Here is a 16,271-nt window from a genome sequence, read left to right as displayed (position 1 = left end):
AGCCAATAAAGCAGCCCGCCCGCTCGCCTGCCCGCCACAATGGACCTACCTGTGTACACTAGATGGATGTGATGGAATGTACTGTCGTCCCTACATTTCAAGAAGAAGTAAGAATTGCAGTTGCAACAAAGCCTTGCTTGCCTACAAAGAGAGCAGCAATTTGGATTTGTTACTATGTTACCTAGAAGAATAACAAACTGTGCAAGGATGGAGGTTGTAGGAGCAAGGAGAAGTTGTCTGTAAAGTTGGTGGATGCCTATTTTCCATTTTGCAGTCCCTTGTCTCCCTCTTGTGGCCTCCTGGAGGCAACTAGCTGTGCAAAAAAAAGACAGCCTGGCGGCCGGCTGTTGCAGTGTTGCCCTCTCAGGCAACACTGAGTGACTGACTGAGCCTCACCGTCTTATATAAAGTTCAGACGGAACTTTGCACGTGTCATAGTGGAGCCCTCAGGATTCCAGAGCCAGCTTTCTGACATCATAATGGGGCCTCAGAGATAAAAGCCTGGGCCCAGGCAGTGTTGGTCAGTGCTGCTCAGCAGGCAGCACTGGACTGGACTGGATTACAGCTGATACAAGGTGTGAAGGAACAAGGGGTGGCTGTGGGCATGCACTTGCTGCCGCTGCCAGTGTTTATCTGCATGGCAGCAGGGCATTTGGGCGTTGCCAGGAAGGCGTTTTTATGTAGATTCCTCCTCTTTCAGCACTGCATTGTGGTGCAAGCAAAAGAAGCAAATCCTGTCTGGCTTCCTCTCCGGCCTTTATTCACCTCCCGTGTAGCTGTGAGTGTGTGAGCCTGCAGGGCCCCATGGAATTGCCTAGAAGTAGGCTGAATCGCTGCAAGGGCTGAACAGCAGTATCGGGCAGGCTCGGGCAACGCGCGGCCCGTTCGGGTTATCGCTTCTCGGCCTTTTGGCTAAGATCAAGTGTAGTATCTGTTCTTATCAGTTTAATATCTGATACGTCCCCTATCTGGGGACCATATATTAAATGGATTTTTAGAACAGGGAGATGGAAATAGAGCTTGCTCTGTCCACTCCACGCATTGACCTGGTATTGCAGTATTTCCAGGACCGGTGCACCCTTTCCTTATGTGTTGACTAAAAGCAGATTCCAAAAGTGTTTTTTGTCTTTGCTATTGTTTCTGTCTTTCTGAAGGGATCTCCCCTTTTAATCCCATTATTTCAACACCTGTTGGACAATGCATGAGTGATAATGAGCTCATTGATTAAATGCAATTAATGAATAGATTGCCACCTCTTGTTGTGTGTCGTCTGTGTTTCTGTGTTTCCGGCATTTCACATTGGAACACCTCATTCACCTTCCTTGTCTTCTCTCCGCCCTCCCTTTTAGGTAAGTTAAAGAGCTGCACCTGAGCCAGCCACTGATTGATTGATTGATTGATTGATTGATTGATTGATTGATTGATTGATTGATTGATTGATTGATGCAGCACAACAGTCAAATAGTGGAGTGGAGTAGGGGAACAGCAAACAGCCAATAAAGCAGCCCGCCCGCTCGCCTGCCCGCCACAATGGACCTACCTGTGTACACTAGATGGATGTGATGGAATGTACTGTCGTCCCTACATTTCAAGAAGAAGTAAGAATTGCAGTTGCAACAAAGCCTTGCTTGCCTACAAAGAGAGCAGCAATTTGGATTTGTTACTATGTTACCTAGAAGAATAACAAACTGTGCAAGGATGGAGGTTGTAGGAGCAAGGAGAAGTTGTCTGTAAAGTTGGTGGATGCCTATTTTCCATTTTGCAGTCCCTTGTCTCCCTCTTGTGGCCTCCTGGAGGCAACTAGCTGTGCAAAAAAAAGACAGCCTGGCGGCCGGCTGTTGCAGTGTTGCCCTCTCAGGCAACACTGAGTGACTGACTGAGCCTCACCGTCTTATATAAAGTTCAGACGGAACTTTGCACGTGTCATAGTGGAGCCCTCAGGATTCCAGAGCCAGCTTTCTGACATCATAATGGGGCCTCAGAGATAAAAGCCTGGGCCCAGGCAGTGTTGGTCAGTGCTGCTCAGCAGGCAGCACTGGACTGGACTGGATTACAGCTGATACAAGGTGTGAAGGAACAAGGGGTGGCTGTGGGCATGCACTTGCTGCCGCTGCCAGTGTTTATCTGCATGGCAGCAGGGCATTTGGGCGTTGCCAGGAAGGCGTTTTTATGTAGATTCCTCCTCTTTCAGCACTGCATTGTGGTGCAAGCAAAAGAAGCAAATCCTGTCTGGCTTCCTCTCCGGCCTTTATTCACCTCCCGTGTAGCTGTGAGTGTGTGAGCCTGCAGGGCCCCATGGAATTGCCTAGAAGTAGGCTGAATCGCTGCAAGGGCTGAACAGCAGTATCGGGCAGGCTCGGGCAACGCGCGGCCCGTTCGGGTTATCGCTTCTCGGCCTTTTGGCTAAGATCAAGTGTAGTATCTGTTCTTATCAGTTTAATATCTGATACGTCCCCTATCTGGGGACCATATATTAAATGGATTTTTAGAACAGGGAGATGGAAATAGAGCTTGCTCTGTCCACTCCACGCATTGACCTGGTACTGCAGTATTTCCAGGACCGGTGCACCCTTTCCTTATGTGTTGACTAAAAGCAGATTCCAAAAGTGTTTTTTGTCTTTGCTATTGTTTCTGTCTTTCTGAAGGGATCTCCCCTTTTAATCCCATTATTTCAACACCTGTTGGACAATGCATGAGTGATAATGAGCTCATTGATTAAATGCAATTAATGAATAGATTGCCACCTCTTGTTGTGTGTCGTCTGTGTTTCTGTGTTTCCGGCATTTCACATTGGAACACCTCATTCACCTTCCTTGTCTTCTCTCCGCCCTCCCTTTTAGGTAAGTTAAAGAGCTGCACCTGAGCCAGCCACTGATTGATTGATTGATTGATTGATTGATTGATTGATTGATTGATTGATTGATTGATTGATTGATGCAGCACAACAGTCAAATAGTGGAGTGGAGTAGGGGAACAGCAAACAGCCAATAAAGCAGCCCGCCCGCTCGCCTGCCCGCCACAATGGACCTACCTGTGTACACTAGATGGATGTGATGGAATGTACTGTCGTCCCTACATTTCAAGAAGAAGTAAGAATTGCAGTTGCAACAAAGCCTTGCTTGCCTACAAAGAGAGCAGCAATTTGGATTTGTTACTATGTTACCTAGAAGAATAACAAACTGTGCAAGGATGGAGGTTGTAGGAGCAAGGAGAAGTTGTCTGTAAAGTTGGTGGATGCCTATTTTCCATTTTGCAGTCCCTTGTCTCCCTCTTGTGGCCTCCTGGAGGCAACTAGCTGTGCAAAAAAAAGACAGCCTGGCGGCCGGCTGTTGCAGTGTTGCCCTCTCAGGCAACACTGAGTGACTGACTGAGCCTCACCGTCTTATATAAAGTATAAAGTTCAGACGGAACTTTGCACGTGTCATAGTGGAGCCCTCAGGATTCCAGAGCCAGCTTTCTGACATCATAATGGGGCCTCAGAGATAAAAGCCTGGGCCCAGGCAGTGTTGGTCAGTGCTGCTCAGCAGGCAGCACTGGACTGGACTGGATTACAGCTGATACAAGGTGTGAAGGAACAAGGGGTGGCTGTGGGCATGCACTTGCTGCCGCTGCCAGTGTTTATCTGCATGGCAGCAGGGCATTTGGGCGTTGCCAGGAAGGCGTTTTTATGTAGATTCCTCCTCTTTCAGCACTGCATTGTGGTGCAAGCAAAAGAAGCAAATCCTGTCTGGCTTCCTCTCCGGCCTTTATTCACCTCCCGTGTAGCTGTGAGTGTGTGAGCCTGCAGGGCCCCATGGAATTGCCTAGAAGTAGGCTGAATCGCTGCAAGGGCTGAACAGCAGTATCGGGCAGGCTCGGGCAACGCGCGGCCCGTTCGGGTTATCGCTTCTCGGCCTTTTGGCTAAGATCAAGTGTAGTATCTGTTCTTATCAGTTTAATATCTGATACGTCCCCTATCTGGGGACCATATATTAAATGGATTTTTAGAACAGGGAGATGGAAATAGAGCTTGCTCTGTCCACTCCACGCATTGACCTGGTACTGCAGTATTTCCAGGACCGGTGCACCCTTTCCTTATGTGTTGACTAAAAGCAGATTCCAAAAGTGTTTTTTGTCTTTGCTATTGTTTCTGTCTTTCTGAAGGGATCTCCCCTTTTAATCCCATTATTTCAACACCTGTTGGACAATGCATGAGTGATAATGAGCTCATTGATTAAATGCAATTAATGAATAGATTGCCACCTCTTGTTGTGTGTCGTCTGTGTTTCTGTGTTTCCGGCATTTCACATTGGAACACCTCATTCACCTTCCTTGTCTTCTCTCCGCCCTCCCTTTTAGGTAAGTTAAAGAGCTGCACCTGAGCCAGCCACTGATTGATTGATTGATTGATTGATTGATTGATTGATTGATTGATTGATTGATGCAGCACAACAGTCAAATAGTGGAGTGGAGTAGGGGAACAGCAAACAGCCAATAAAGCAGCCCGCCCGCTCGCCTGCCCGCCACAATGGACCTACCTGTGTACACTAGATGGATGTGATGGAATGTACTGTCGTCCCTACATTTCAAGAAGAAGTAAGAATTGCAGTTGCAACAAAGCCTTGCTTGCCTACAAAGAGAGCAGCAATTTGGATTTGTTACTATGTTACCTAGAAGAATAACAAACTGTGCAAGGATGGAGGTTGTAGGAGCAAGGAGAAGTTGTCTGTAAAGTTGGTGGATGCCTATTTTCCATTTTGCAGTCCCTTGTCTCCCTCTTGTGGCCTCCTGGAGGCAACTAGCTGTGCAAAAAAAAGACAGCCTGGCGGCCGGCTGTTGCAGTGTTGCCCTCTCAGGCAACACTGAGTGACTGACTGAGCCTCACCGTCTTATATAAAGTTCAGACGGAACTTTGCACGTGTCATAGTGGAGCCCTCAGGATTCCAGAGCCAGCTTTCTGACATCATAATGGGGCCTCAGAGATAAAAGCCTGGGCCCAGGCAGTGTTGGTCAGTGCTGCTCAGCAGGCAGCACTGGACTGGACTGGATTACAGCTGATACAAGGTGTGAAGGAACAAGGGGTGGCTGTGGGCATGCACTTGCTGCCGCTGCCAGTGTTTATCTGCATGGCAGCAGGGCATTTGGGCGTTGCCAGGAAGGCGTTTTTATGTAGATTCCTCCTCTTTCAGCACTGCATTGTGGTGCAAGCAAAAGAAGCAAATCCTGTCTGGCTTCCTCTCCGGCCTTTATTCACCTCCCGTGTAGCTGTGAGTGTGTGAGCCTGCAGGGCCCCATGGAATTGCCTAGAAGTAGGCTGAATCGCTGCAAGGGCTGAACAGCAGTATCGGGCAGGCTCGGGCAACGCGCGGCCCGTTCGGGTTATCGCTTCTCGGCCTTTTGGCTAAGATCAAGTGTAGTATCTGTTCTTATCAGTTTAATATCTGATACGTCCCCTATCTGGGGACCATATATTAAATGGATTTTTAGAACAGGGAGATGGAAATAGAGCTTGCTCTGTCCACTCCACGCATTGACCTGGTATTGCAGTATTTCCAGGACCGGTGCACCCTTTCCTTATGTGTTGACTAAAAGCAGATTCCAAAAGTGTTTTTTGTCTTTGCTATTGTTTCTGTCTTTCTGAAGGGATCTCCCCTTTTAATCCCATTATTTCAACACCTGTTGGACAATGCATGAGTGATAATGAGCTCATTGATTAAATGCAATTAATGAATAGATTGCCACCTCTTGTTGTGTGTCGTCTGTGTTTCTGTGTTTCCGGCATTTCACATTGGAACACCTCATTCACCTTCCTTGTCTTCTCTCCGCCCTCCCTTTTAGGTAAGTTAAAGAGCTGCACCTGAGCCAGCCACTGATTGATTGATTGATTGATTGATTGATTGATTGATTGATTGATTGATTGATGCAGCACAACAGTCAAATAGTGGAGTGGAGTAGGGGAACAGCAAACAGCCAATAAAGCAGCCCGCCCGCTCGCCTGCCCGCCACAATGGACCTACCTGTGTACACTAGATGGATGTGATGGAATGTACTGTCGTCCCTACATTTCAAGAAGAAGTAAGAATTGCAGTTGCAACAAAGCCTTGCTTGCCTACAAAGAGAGCAGCAATTTGGATTTGTTACTATGTTACCTAGAAGAATAACAAACTGTGCAAGGATGGAGGTTGTAGGAGCAAGGAGAAGTTGTCTGTAAAGTTGGTGGATGCCTATTTTCCATTTTGCAGTCCCTTGTCTCCCTCTTGTGGCCTCCTGGAGGCAACTAGCTGTGCAAAAAAAAGACAGCCTGGCGGCCGGCTGTTGCAGTGTTGCCCTCTCAGGCAACACTGAGTGACTGACTGAGCCTCACCGTCTTATATAAAGTTCAGACGGAACTTTGCACGTGTCATAGTGGAGCCCTCAGGATTCCAGAGCCAGCTTTCTGACATCATAATGGGGCCTCAGAGATAAAAGCCTGGGCCCAGGCAGTGTTGGTCAGTGCTGCTCAGCAGGCAGCACTGGACTGGACTGGATTACAGCTGATACAAGGTGTGAAGGAACAAGGGGTGGCTGTGGGCATGCACTTGCTGCCGCTGCCAGTGTTTATCTGCATGGCAGCAGGGCATTTGGGCGTTGCCAGGAAGGCGTTTTTATGTAGATTCCTCCTCTTTCAGCACTGCATTGTGGTGCAAGCAAAAGAAGCAAATCCTGTCTGGCTTCCTCTCCGGCCTTTATTCACCTCCCGTGTAGCTGTGAGTGTGTGAGCCTGCAGGGCCCCATGGAATTGCCTAGAAGTAGGCTGAATCGCTGCAAGGGCTGAACAGCAGTATCGGGCAGGCTCGGGCAACGCGCGGCCCGTTCGGGTTATCGCTTCTCGGCCTTTTGGCTAAGATCAAGTGTAGTATCTGTTCTTATCAGTTTAATATCTGATACGTCCCCTATCTGGGGACCATATATTAAATGGATTTTTAGAACAGGGAGATGGAAATAGAGCTTGCTCTGTCCACTCCACGCATTGACCTGGTATTGCAGTATTTCCAGGACCGGTGCACCCTTTCCTTATGTGTTGACTAAAAGCAGATTCCAAAAGTGTTTTTTGTCTTTGCTATTGTTTCTGTCTTTCTGAAGGGATCTCCCCTTTTAATCCCATTATTTCAACACCTGTTGGACAATGCATGAGTGATAATGAGCTCATTGATTAAATGCAATTAATGAATAGATTGCCACCTCTTGTTGTGTGTCGTCTGTGTTTCTGTGTTTCCGGCATTTCACATTGGAACACCTCATTCACCTTCCTTGTCTTCTCTCCGCCCTCCCTTTTAGGTAAGTTAAAGAGCTGCACCTGAGCCAGCCACTGATTGATTGATTGATTGATTGATTGATTGATTGATTGATTGATTGATTGATTGATTGATGCAGCACAACAGTCAAATAGTGGAGTGGAGTAGGGGAACAGCAAACAGCCAATAAAGCAGCTCGCCCGCTCGCCTGCCCGCCACAATGGACCTACCTGTGTACACTAGATGGATGTGATGGAATGTACTGTCGTCCCTACATTTCAAGAAGAAGTAAGAATTGCAGTTGCAACAAAGCCTTGCTTGCCTACAAAGAGAGCAGCAATTTGGATTTGTTACTATGTTACCTAGAAGAATAACAAACTGTGCAAGGATGGAGGTTGTAGGAGCAAGGAGAAGTTGTCTGTAAAGTTGGTGGATGCCTATTTTCCATTTTGCAGTCCCTTGTCTCCCTCTTGTGGCCTCCTGGAGGCAACTAGCTGTGCAAAAAAAAGACAGCCTGGCGGCCGGCTGTTGCAGTGTTGCCCTCTCAGGCAACACTGAGTGACTGACTGAGCCTCACCGTCTTATATAAAGTTCAGACGGAACTTTGCACGTGTCATAGTGGAGCCCTCAGGATTCCAGAGCCAGCTTTCTGACATCATAATGGGGCCTCAGAGATAAAAGCCTGGGCCCAGGCAGTGTTGGTCAGTGCTGCTCAGCAGGCAGCACTGGACTGGACTGGATTACAGCTGATACAAGGTGTGAAGGAACAAGGGGTGGCTGTGGGCATGCACTTGCTGCCGCTGCCAGTGTTTATCTGCATGGCAGCAGGGCATTTGGGCGTTGCCAGGAAGGCGTTTTTATGTAGATTCCTCCTCTTTCAGCACTGCATTGTGGTGCAAGCAAAAGAAGCAAATCCTGTCTGGCTTCCTCTCCGGCCTTTATTCACCTCCCGTGTAGCTGTGAGTGTGTGAGCCTGCAGGGCCCCATGGAATTGCCTAGAAGTAGGCTGAATCGCTGCAAGGGCTGAACAGCAGTATCGGGCAGGCTCGGGCAACGCGCGGCCCGTTCGGGTTATCGCTTCTCGGCCTTTTGGCTAAGATCAAGTGTAGTATCTGTTCTTATCAGTTTAATATCTGATACGTCCCCTATCTGGGGACCATATATTAAATGGATTTTTAGAACAGGGAGATGGAAATAGAGCTTGCTCTGTCCACTCCACGCATTGACCTGGTATTGCAGTATTTCCAGGACCGGTGCACCCTTTCCTTATGTGTTGACTAAAAGCAGATTCCAAAAGTGTTTTTTGTCTTTGCTATTGTTTCTGTCTTTCTGAAGGGATCTCCCCTTTTAATCCCATTATTTCAACACCTGTTGGACAATGCATGAGTGATAATGAGCTCATTGATTAAATGCAATTAATGAATAGATTGCCACCTCTTGTTGTGTGTCGTCTGTGTTTCTGTGTTTCCGGCATTTCACATTGGAACACCTCATTCACCTTCCTTGTCTTCTCTCCGCCCTCCCTTTTAGGTAAGTTAAAGAGCTGCACCTGAGCCAGCCACTGATTGATTGATTGATTGATTGATTGATTGATTGATTGATTGATTGATGCAGCACAACAGTCAAATAGTGGAGTGGAGTAGGGGAACAGCAAACAGCCAATAAAGCAGCCCGCCCGCTCGCCTGCCCGCCACAATGGACCTACCTGTGTACACTAGATGGATGTGATGGAATGTACTGTCGTCCCTACATTTCAAGAAGAAGTAAGAATTGCAGTTGCAACAAAGCCTTGCTTGCCTACAAAGAGAGCAGCAATTTGGATTTGTTACTATGTTACCTAGAAGAATAACAAACTGTGCAAGGATGGAGGTTGTAGGAGCAAGGAGAAGTTGTCTGTAAAGTTGGTGGATGCCTATTTTCCATTTTGCAGTCCCTTGTCTCCCTCTTGTGGCCTCCTGGAGGCAACTAGCTGTGCAAAAAAAAGACAGCCTGGCGGCCGGCTGTTGCAGTGTTGCCCTCTCAGGCAACACTGAGTGACTGACTGAGCCTCACCGTCTTATATAAAGTTCAGACGGAACTTTGCACGTGTCATAGTGGAGCCCTCAGGATTCCAGAGCCAGCTTTCTGACATCATAATGGGGCCTCAGAGATAAAAGCCTGGGCCCAGGCAGTGTTGGTCAGTGCTGCTCAGCAGGCAGCACTGGACTGGACTGGATTACAGCTGATACAAGGTGTGAAGGAACAAGGGGTGGCTGTGGGCATGCACTTGCTGCCGCTGCCAGTGTTTATCTGCATGGCAGCAGGGCATTTGGGCGTTGCCAGGAAGGCGTTTTTATGTAGATTCCTCCTCTTTCAGCACTGCATTGTGGTGCAAGCAAAAGAAGCAAATCCTGTCTGGCTTCCTCTCCGGCCTTTATTCACCTCCCGTGTAGCTGTGAGTGTGTGAGCCTGCAGGGCCCCATGGAATTGCCTAGAAGTAGGCTGAATCGCTGCAAGGGCTGAACAGCAGTATCGGGCAGGCTCGGGCAACGCGCGGCCCGTTCGGGTTATCGCTTCTCGGCCTTTTGGCTAAGATCAAGTGTAGTATCTGTTCTTATCAGTTTAATATCTGATACGTCCCCTATCTGGGGACCATATATTAAATGGATTTTTAGAACAGGGAGATGGAAATAGAGCTTGCTCTGTCCACTCCACGCATTGACCTGGTATTGCAGTATTTCCAGGACCGGTGCACCCTTTCCTTATGTGTTGACTAAAAGCAGATTCCAAAAGTGTTTTTTGTCTTTGCTATTGTTTCTGTCTTTCTGAAGGGATCTCCCCTTTTAATCCCATTATTTCAACACCTGTTGGACAATGCATGAGTGATAATGAGCTCATTGATTAAATGCAATTAATGAATAGATTGCCACCTCTTGTTGTGTGTCGTCTGTGTTTCTGTGTTTCCGGCATTTCACATTGGAACACCTCATTCACCTTCCTTGTCTTCTCTCCGCCCTCCCTTTTAGGTAAGTTAAAGAGCTGCACCTGAGCCAGCCACTTGATTGATTGATTGATTGATTGATTGATTGATTGATTGATTGATTGATGCAGCACAACAGTCAAATAGTGGAGTGGAGTAGGGGAACAGCAAACAGCCAATAAAGCAGCCCGCCCGCTCGCCTGCCCGCCACAATGGACCTACCTGTGTACACTAGATGGATGTGATGGAATGTACTGTCGTCCCTACATTTCAAGAAGAAGTAAGAATTGCAGTTGCAACAAAGCCTTGCTTGCCTACAAAGAGAGCAGCAATTTGGATTTGTTACTATGTTACCTAGAAGAATAACAAACTGTGCAAGGATGGAGGTTGTAGGAGCAAGGAGAAGTTGTCTGTAAAGTTGGTGGATGCCTATTTTCCATTTTGCAGTCCCTTGTCTCCCTCTTGTGGCCTCCTGGAGGCAACTAGCTGTGCAAAAAAAAGACAGCCTGGCGGCCGGCTGTTGCAGTGTTGCCCTCTCAGGCAACACTGAGTGACTGACTGAGCCTCACCGTCTTATATAAAGTTCAGACGGAACTTTGCACGTGTCATAGTGGAGCCCTCAGGATTCCAGAGCCAGCTTTCTGACATCATAATGGGGCCTCAGAGATAAAAGCCTGGGCCCAGGCAGTGTTGGTCAGTGCTGCTCAGCAGGCAGCACTGGACTGGACTGGATTACAGCTGATACAAGGTGTGAAGGAACAAGGGGTGGCTGTGGGCATGCACTTGCTGCCGCTGCCAGTGTTTATCTGCATGGCAGCAGGGCATTTGGGCGTTGCCAGGAAGGCGTTTTTATGTAGATTCCTCCTCTTTCAGCACTGCATTGTGGTGCAAGCAAAAGAAGCAAATCCTGTCTGGCTTCCTCTCCGGCCTTTATTCACCTCCCGTGTAGCTGTGAGTGTGTGAGCCTGCAGGGCCCCATGGAATTGCCTAGAAGTAGGCTGAATCGCTGCAAGGGCTGAACAGCAGTATCGGGCAGGCTCGGGCAACGCGCGGCCCGTTCGGGTTATCGCTTCTCGGCCTTTTGGCTAAGATCAAGTGTAGTATCTGTTCTTATCAGTTTAATATCTGATACGTCCCCTATCTGGGGACCATATATTAAATGGATTTTTAGAACAGGGAGATGGAAATAGAGCTTGCTCTGTCCACTCCACGCATTGACCTGGTATTGCAGTATTTCCAGGACCGGTGCACCCTTTCCTTATGTGTTGACTAAAAGCAGATTCCAAAAGTGTTTTTTGTCTTTGCTATTGTTTCTGTCTTTCTGAAGGGATCTCCCCTTTTAATCCCATTATTTCAACACCTGTTGGACAATGCATGAGTGATAATGAGCTCATTGATTAAATGCAATTAATGAATAGATTGCCACCTCTTGTTGTGTGTCGTCTGTGTTTCTGTGTTTCCGGCATTTCACATTGGAACACCTCATTCACCTTCCTTGTCTTCTCTCCGCCCTCCCTTTTAGGTAAGTTAAAGAGCTGCACCTGAGCCAGCCACTTGATTGATTGATTGATTGATTGATTGATTGATTGATTGATTGATGCAGCACAACAGTCAAATAGTGGAGTGGAGTAGGGGAACAGCAAACAGCCAATAAAGCAGCCCGCCCGCTCGCCTGCCCGCCACAATGGACCTACCTGTGTACACTAGATGGATGTGATGGAATGTACTGTCGTCCCTACATTTCAAGAAGAAGTAAGAATTGCAGTTGCAACAAAGCCTTGCTTGCCTACAAAGAGAGCAGCAATTTGGATTTGTTACTATGTTACCTAGAAGAATAACAAACTGTGCAAGGATGGAGGTTGTAGGAGCAAGGAGAAGTTGTCTGTAAAGTTGGTGGATGCCTATTTTCCATTTTGCAGTCCCTTGTCTCCCTCTTGTGGCCTCCTGGAGGCAACTAGCTGTGCAAAAAAAAGACAGCCTGGCGGCCGGCTGTTGCAGTGTTGCCCTCTCAGGCAACACTGAGTGACTGACTGAGCCTCACCGTCTTATATAAAGTTCAGACGGAACTTTGCACGTGTCATAGTGGAGCCCTCAGGATTCCAGAGCCAGCTTTCTGACATCATAATGGGGCCTCAGAGATAAAAGCCTGGGCCCAGGCAGTGTTGGTCAGTGCTGCTCAGCAGGCAGCACTGGACTGGACTGGATTACAGCTGATACAAGGTGTGAAGGAACAAGGGGTGGCTGTGGGCATGCACTTGCTGCCGCTGCCAGTGTTTATCTGCATGGCAGCAGGGCATTTGGGCGTTGCCAGGAAGGCGTTTTTATGTAGATTCCTCCTCTTTCAGCACTGCATTGTGGTGCAAGCAAAAGAAGCAAATCCTGTCTGGCTTCCTCTCCGGCCTTTATTCACCTCCCGTGTAGCTGTGAGTGTGTGAGCCTGCAGGGCCCCATGGAATTGCCTAGAAGTAGGCTGAATCGCTGCAAGGGCTGAACAGCAGTATCGGGCAGGCTCGGGCAACGCGCGGCCCGTTCGGGTTATCGCTTCTCGGCCTTTTGGCTAAGATCAAGTGTAGTATCTGTTCTTATCAGTTTAATATCTGATACGTCCCCTATCTGGGGACCATATATTAAATGGATTTTTAGAACAGGGAGATGGAAATAGAGCTTGCTCTGTCCACTCCACGCATTGACCTGGTATTGCAGTATTTCCAGGACCGGTGCACCCTTTCCTTATGTGTTGACTAAAAGCAGATTCCAAAAGTGTTTTTTGTCTTTGCTATTGTTTCTGTCTTTCTGAAGGGATCTCCCCTTTTAATCCCATTATTTCAACACCTGTTGGACAATGCATGAGTGATAATGAGCTCATTGATTAAATGCAATTAATGAATAGATTGCCACCTCTTGTTGTGTGTCGTCTGTGTTTCTGTGTTTCCGGCATTTCACATTGGAACACCTCATTCACCTTCCTTGTCTTCTCTCCGCCCTCCCTTTTAGGTAAGTTAAAGAGCTGCACCTGAGCCAGCCACTGATTGATTGATTGATTGATTGATTGATTGATTGATTGATTGATTGATTGATGCAGCACAACAGTCAAATAGTGGAGTGGAGTAGGGGAACAGCAAACAGCCAATAAAGCAGCCCGCCCGCTCGCCTGCCCGCCACAATGGACCTACCTGTATACACTAGATGGATGTGATGGAATGTACTGTCGTCCCTACATTTCAAGAAGAAGTAAGAATTGCAGTTGCAACAAAGCCTTGCTTGCCTACAAAGAGAGCAGCAATTTGGATTTGTTACTATGTTACCTAGAAGAATAACAAACTGTGCAAGGATGGAGGTTGTAGGAGCAAGGAGAAGTTGTCTGTAAAGTTGGTGGATGCCTATTTTCCATTTTGCAGTCCCTTGTCTCCCTCTTGTGGCCTCCTGGAGGCAACTAGCTGTGCAAAAAAAAGACAGCCTGGCGGCCGGCTGTTGCAGTGTTGCCCTCTCAGGCAACACTGAGTGACTGACTGAGCCTCACCGTCTTATATAAAGTTCAGACGGAACTTTGCACGTGTCATAGTGGAGCCCTCAGGATTCCAGAGCCAGCTTTCTGACATCATAATGGGGCCTCAGAGATAAAAGCCTGGGCCCAGGCAGTGTTGGTCAGTGCTGCTCAGCAGGCAGCACTGGACTGGACTGGATTACAGCTGATACAAGGTGTGAAGGAACAAGGGGTGGCTGTGGGCATGCACTTGCTGCCGCTGCCAGTGTTTATCTGCATGGCAGCAGGGCATTTGGGCGTTGCCAGGAAGGCGTTTTTATGTAGATTCCTCCTCTTTCAGCACTGCATTGTGGTGCAAGCAAAAGAAGCAAATCCTGTCTGGCTTCCTCTCCGGCCTTTATTCACCTCCCGTGTAGCTGTGAGTGTGTGAGCCTGCAGGGCCCCATGGAATTGCCTAGAAGTAGGCTGAATCGCTGCAAGGGCTGAACAGCAGTATCGGGCAGGCTCGGGCAACGCGCGGCCCGTTCGGGTTATCGCTTCTCGGCCTTTTGGCTAAGATCAAGTGTAGTATCTGTTCTTATCAGTTTAATATCTGATACGTCCCCTATCTGGGGACCATATATTAAATGGATTTTTAGAACAGGGAGATGGAAATAGAGCTTGCTCTGTCCACTCCACGCATTGACCTGGTATTGCAGTATTTCCAGGACCGGTGCACCCTTTCCTTATGTGTTGACTAAAAGCAGATTCCAAAAGTGTTTTTTGTCTTTGCTATTGTTTCTGTCTTTCTGAAGGGATCTCCCCTTTTAATCCCATTATTTCAACACCTGTTGGACAATGCATGAGTGATAATGAGCTCATTGATTAAATGCAATTAATGAATAGATTGCCACCTCTTGTTGTGTGTCGTCTGTGTTTCTGTGTTTCCGGCATTTCACATTGGAACACCTCATTCACCTTCCTTGTCTTCTCTCCGCCCTCCCTTTTAGGTAAGTTAAAGAGCTGCACCTGAGCCAGCCACTGATTGATTGATTGATTGATTGATTGATTGATTGATTGATTGATTGATTGATGCAGCACAACAGTCAAATAGTGGAGTGGAGTAGGGGAACAGCAAACAGCCAATAAAGCAGCCCGCCCGCTCGCCTGCCCGCCACAATGGACCTACCTGTGTACACTAGATGGATGTGATGGAATGTACTGTCGTCCCTACATTTCAAGAAGAAGTAAGAATTGCAGTTGCAACAAAGCCTTGCTTGCCTACAAAGAGAGCAGCAATTTGGATTTGTTACTATGTTACCTAGAAGAATAACAAACTGTGCAAGGATGGAGGTTGTAGGAGCAAGGAGAAGTTGTCTGTAAAGTTGGTGGATGCCTATTTTCCATTTTGCAGTCCCTTGTCTCCCTCTTGTGGCCTCCTGGAGGCAACTAGCTGTGCAAAAAAAAGACAGCCTGGCGGCCGGCTGTTGCAGTGTTGCCCTCTCAGGCAACACTGAGTGACTGACTGAGCCTCACCGTCTTATATAAAGTTCAGACGGAACTTTGCACGTGTCATAGTGGAGCCCTCAGGATTCCAGAGCCAGCTTTCTGACATCATAATGGGGCCTCAGAGATAAAAGCCTGGGCCCAGGCAGTGTTGGTCAGTGCTGCTCAGCAGGCAGCACTGGACTGGACTGGATTACAGCTGATACAAGGTGTGAAGGAACAAGGGGTGGCTGTGGGCATGCACTTGCTGCCGCTGCCAGTGTTTATCTGCATGGCAGCAGGGCATTTGGGCGTTGCCAGGAAGGCGTTTTTATGTAGATTCCTCCTCTTTCAGCACTGCATTGTGGTGCAAGCAAAAGAAGCAAATCCTGTCTGGCTTCCTCTCCGGCCTTTATTCACCTCCCGTGTAGCTGTGAGTGTGTGAGCCTGCAGGGCCCCATGGAATTGCCTAGAAGTAGGCTGAATCGCTGCAAGGGCTGAACAGCAGTATCGGGCAGGCTCGGGCAACGCGCGGCCCGTTCGGGTTATCGCTTCTCGGCCTTTTGGCTAAGATCAAGTGTAGTATCTGTTCTTATCAGTTTAATATCTGATACGTCCCCTATCTGGGGACCATATATTAAATGGATTTTTAGAACAGGGAGATGGAAATAGAGCTTGCTCTGTCCACTCCACGCATTGACCTGGTATTGCAGTATTTCCAGGACCGGTGCACCCTTTCCTTATGTGTTGACTAAAAGCAGATTCCAAAAGTGTTTTTTGTCTTTGCTATTGTTTCTGTCTTTCTGAAGGGATCTCCCCTTTTAATCCCATTATTTCAACACCTGTTGGACAATGCATGAGTGATAATGAGCTCATTGATTAAATGCAATTAATGAATAGATTGCCACCTCTTGTTGTGTGTCGTCTGTGTTTCTGTGTTTCCGGCATTTCACATTGGAACACCTCATTCACCTTCCTTGTCTTCTCTCCGCCCTCCCTTTTAGGTAAGTTAAAGAGCTGCACCTGAGCCAGCCACTGATTGATTGATTGATTGATTGATTGATTGATTGATTGATTGATTGATTGATGCAGCACAACAGTCAAATAGTGG

At 47.8% G+C, this 16,271-nt stretch overlaps 11 non-coding genes across 11 annotated transcripts; all 11 read left to right on the top strand.

Annotated features, from left to right (window-relative positions):
* Window positions 1-892: 892 nt before the first annotated feature.
* On the top strand, window positions 893-1,083 carry LOC142733426 (U2 spliceosomal RNA). The gene has a single exon (XR_012880070.1). It is a non-coding gene; the product is annotated as a U2 spliceosomal RNA (small nuclear RNA).
* A 1,300-nt stretch (window positions 1,084-2,383) lies between these two features.
* On the top strand, window positions 2,384-2,574 carry LOC142733421 (U2 spliceosomal RNA). The gene has a single exon (XR_012880065.1). It is a non-coding gene; the product is annotated as a U2 spliceosomal RNA (small nuclear RNA).
* A 1,307-nt stretch (window positions 2,575-3,881) lies between these two features.
* LOC142733420 (U2 spliceosomal RNA) lies at window positions 3,882-4,072 on the top strand. Its single transcript, XR_012880064.1, has one exon. It is a non-coding gene; the product is annotated as a U2 spliceosomal RNA (small nuclear RNA).
* A 1,288-nt stretch (window positions 4,073-5,360) lies between these two features.
* Window positions 5,361-5,551, top strand: LOC142733418 (U2 spliceosomal RNA). Its single transcript, XR_012880063.1, has one exon. It is a non-coding gene; the product is annotated as a U2 spliceosomal RNA (small nuclear RNA).
* A 1,288-nt stretch (window positions 5,552-6,839) lies between these two features.
* LOC142733405 (U2 spliceosomal RNA) lies at window positions 6,840-7,030 on the top strand. Its single transcript, XR_012880052.1, has one exon. It is a non-coding gene; the product is annotated as a U2 spliceosomal RNA (small nuclear RNA).
* Window positions 7,031-8,326: 1,296 nt separating this feature from the next.
* Window positions 8,327-8,517, top strand: LOC142733393 (U2 spliceosomal RNA). The gene has a single exon (XR_012880041.1). It is a non-coding gene; the product is annotated as a U2 spliceosomal RNA (small nuclear RNA).
* Window positions 8,518-9,801: 1,284 nt separating this feature from the next.
* LOC142733470 (U2 spliceosomal RNA) lies at window positions 9,802-9,992 on the top strand. Its single transcript, XR_012880111.1, has one exon. It is a non-coding gene; the product is annotated as a U2 spliceosomal RNA (small nuclear RNA).
* Window positions 9,993-11,277: 1,285 nt separating this feature from the next.
* On the top strand, window positions 11,278-11,468 carry LOC142733458 (U2 spliceosomal RNA). Its single transcript, XR_012880099.1, has one exon. It is a non-coding gene; the product is annotated as a U2 spliceosomal RNA (small nuclear RNA).
* A 1,281-nt stretch (window positions 11,469-12,749) lies between these two features.
* Window positions 12,750-12,940, top strand: LOC142733446 (U2 spliceosomal RNA). The gene has a single exon (XR_012880088.1). It is a non-coding gene; the product is annotated as a U2 spliceosomal RNA (small nuclear RNA).
* Window positions 12,941-14,228: 1,288 nt separating this feature from the next.
* LOC142733434 (U2 spliceosomal RNA) lies at window positions 14,229-14,419 on the top strand. The gene has a single exon (XR_012880077.1). It is a non-coding gene; the product is annotated as a U2 spliceosomal RNA (small nuclear RNA).
* Window positions 14,420-15,707: 1,288 nt separating this feature from the next.
* LOC142733387 (U2 spliceosomal RNA) lies at window positions 15,708-15,898 on the top strand. Its single transcript, XR_012880035.1, has one exon. It is a non-coding gene; the product is annotated as a U2 spliceosomal RNA (small nuclear RNA).
* The last annotated feature ends 373 nt before the right edge of the window (window positions 15,899-16,271 follow it).

The sequence above is a fragment of the Rhinoderma darwinii genome, unplaced genomic scaffold (assembly GCF_050947455.1).
Source record: "Rhinoderma darwinii isolate aRhiDar2 unplaced genomic scaffold, aRhiDar2.hap1 Scaffold_954, whole genome shotgun sequence".
Classification (NCBI taxonomy): Eukaryota; Metazoa; Chordata; class Amphibia; order Anura; family Rhinodermatidae; genus Rhinoderma; species Rhinoderma darwinii.
Note: the sequence above shows the minus strand (reverse complement) of the source record. Positions and strands in the feature narration are given on the sequence as shown.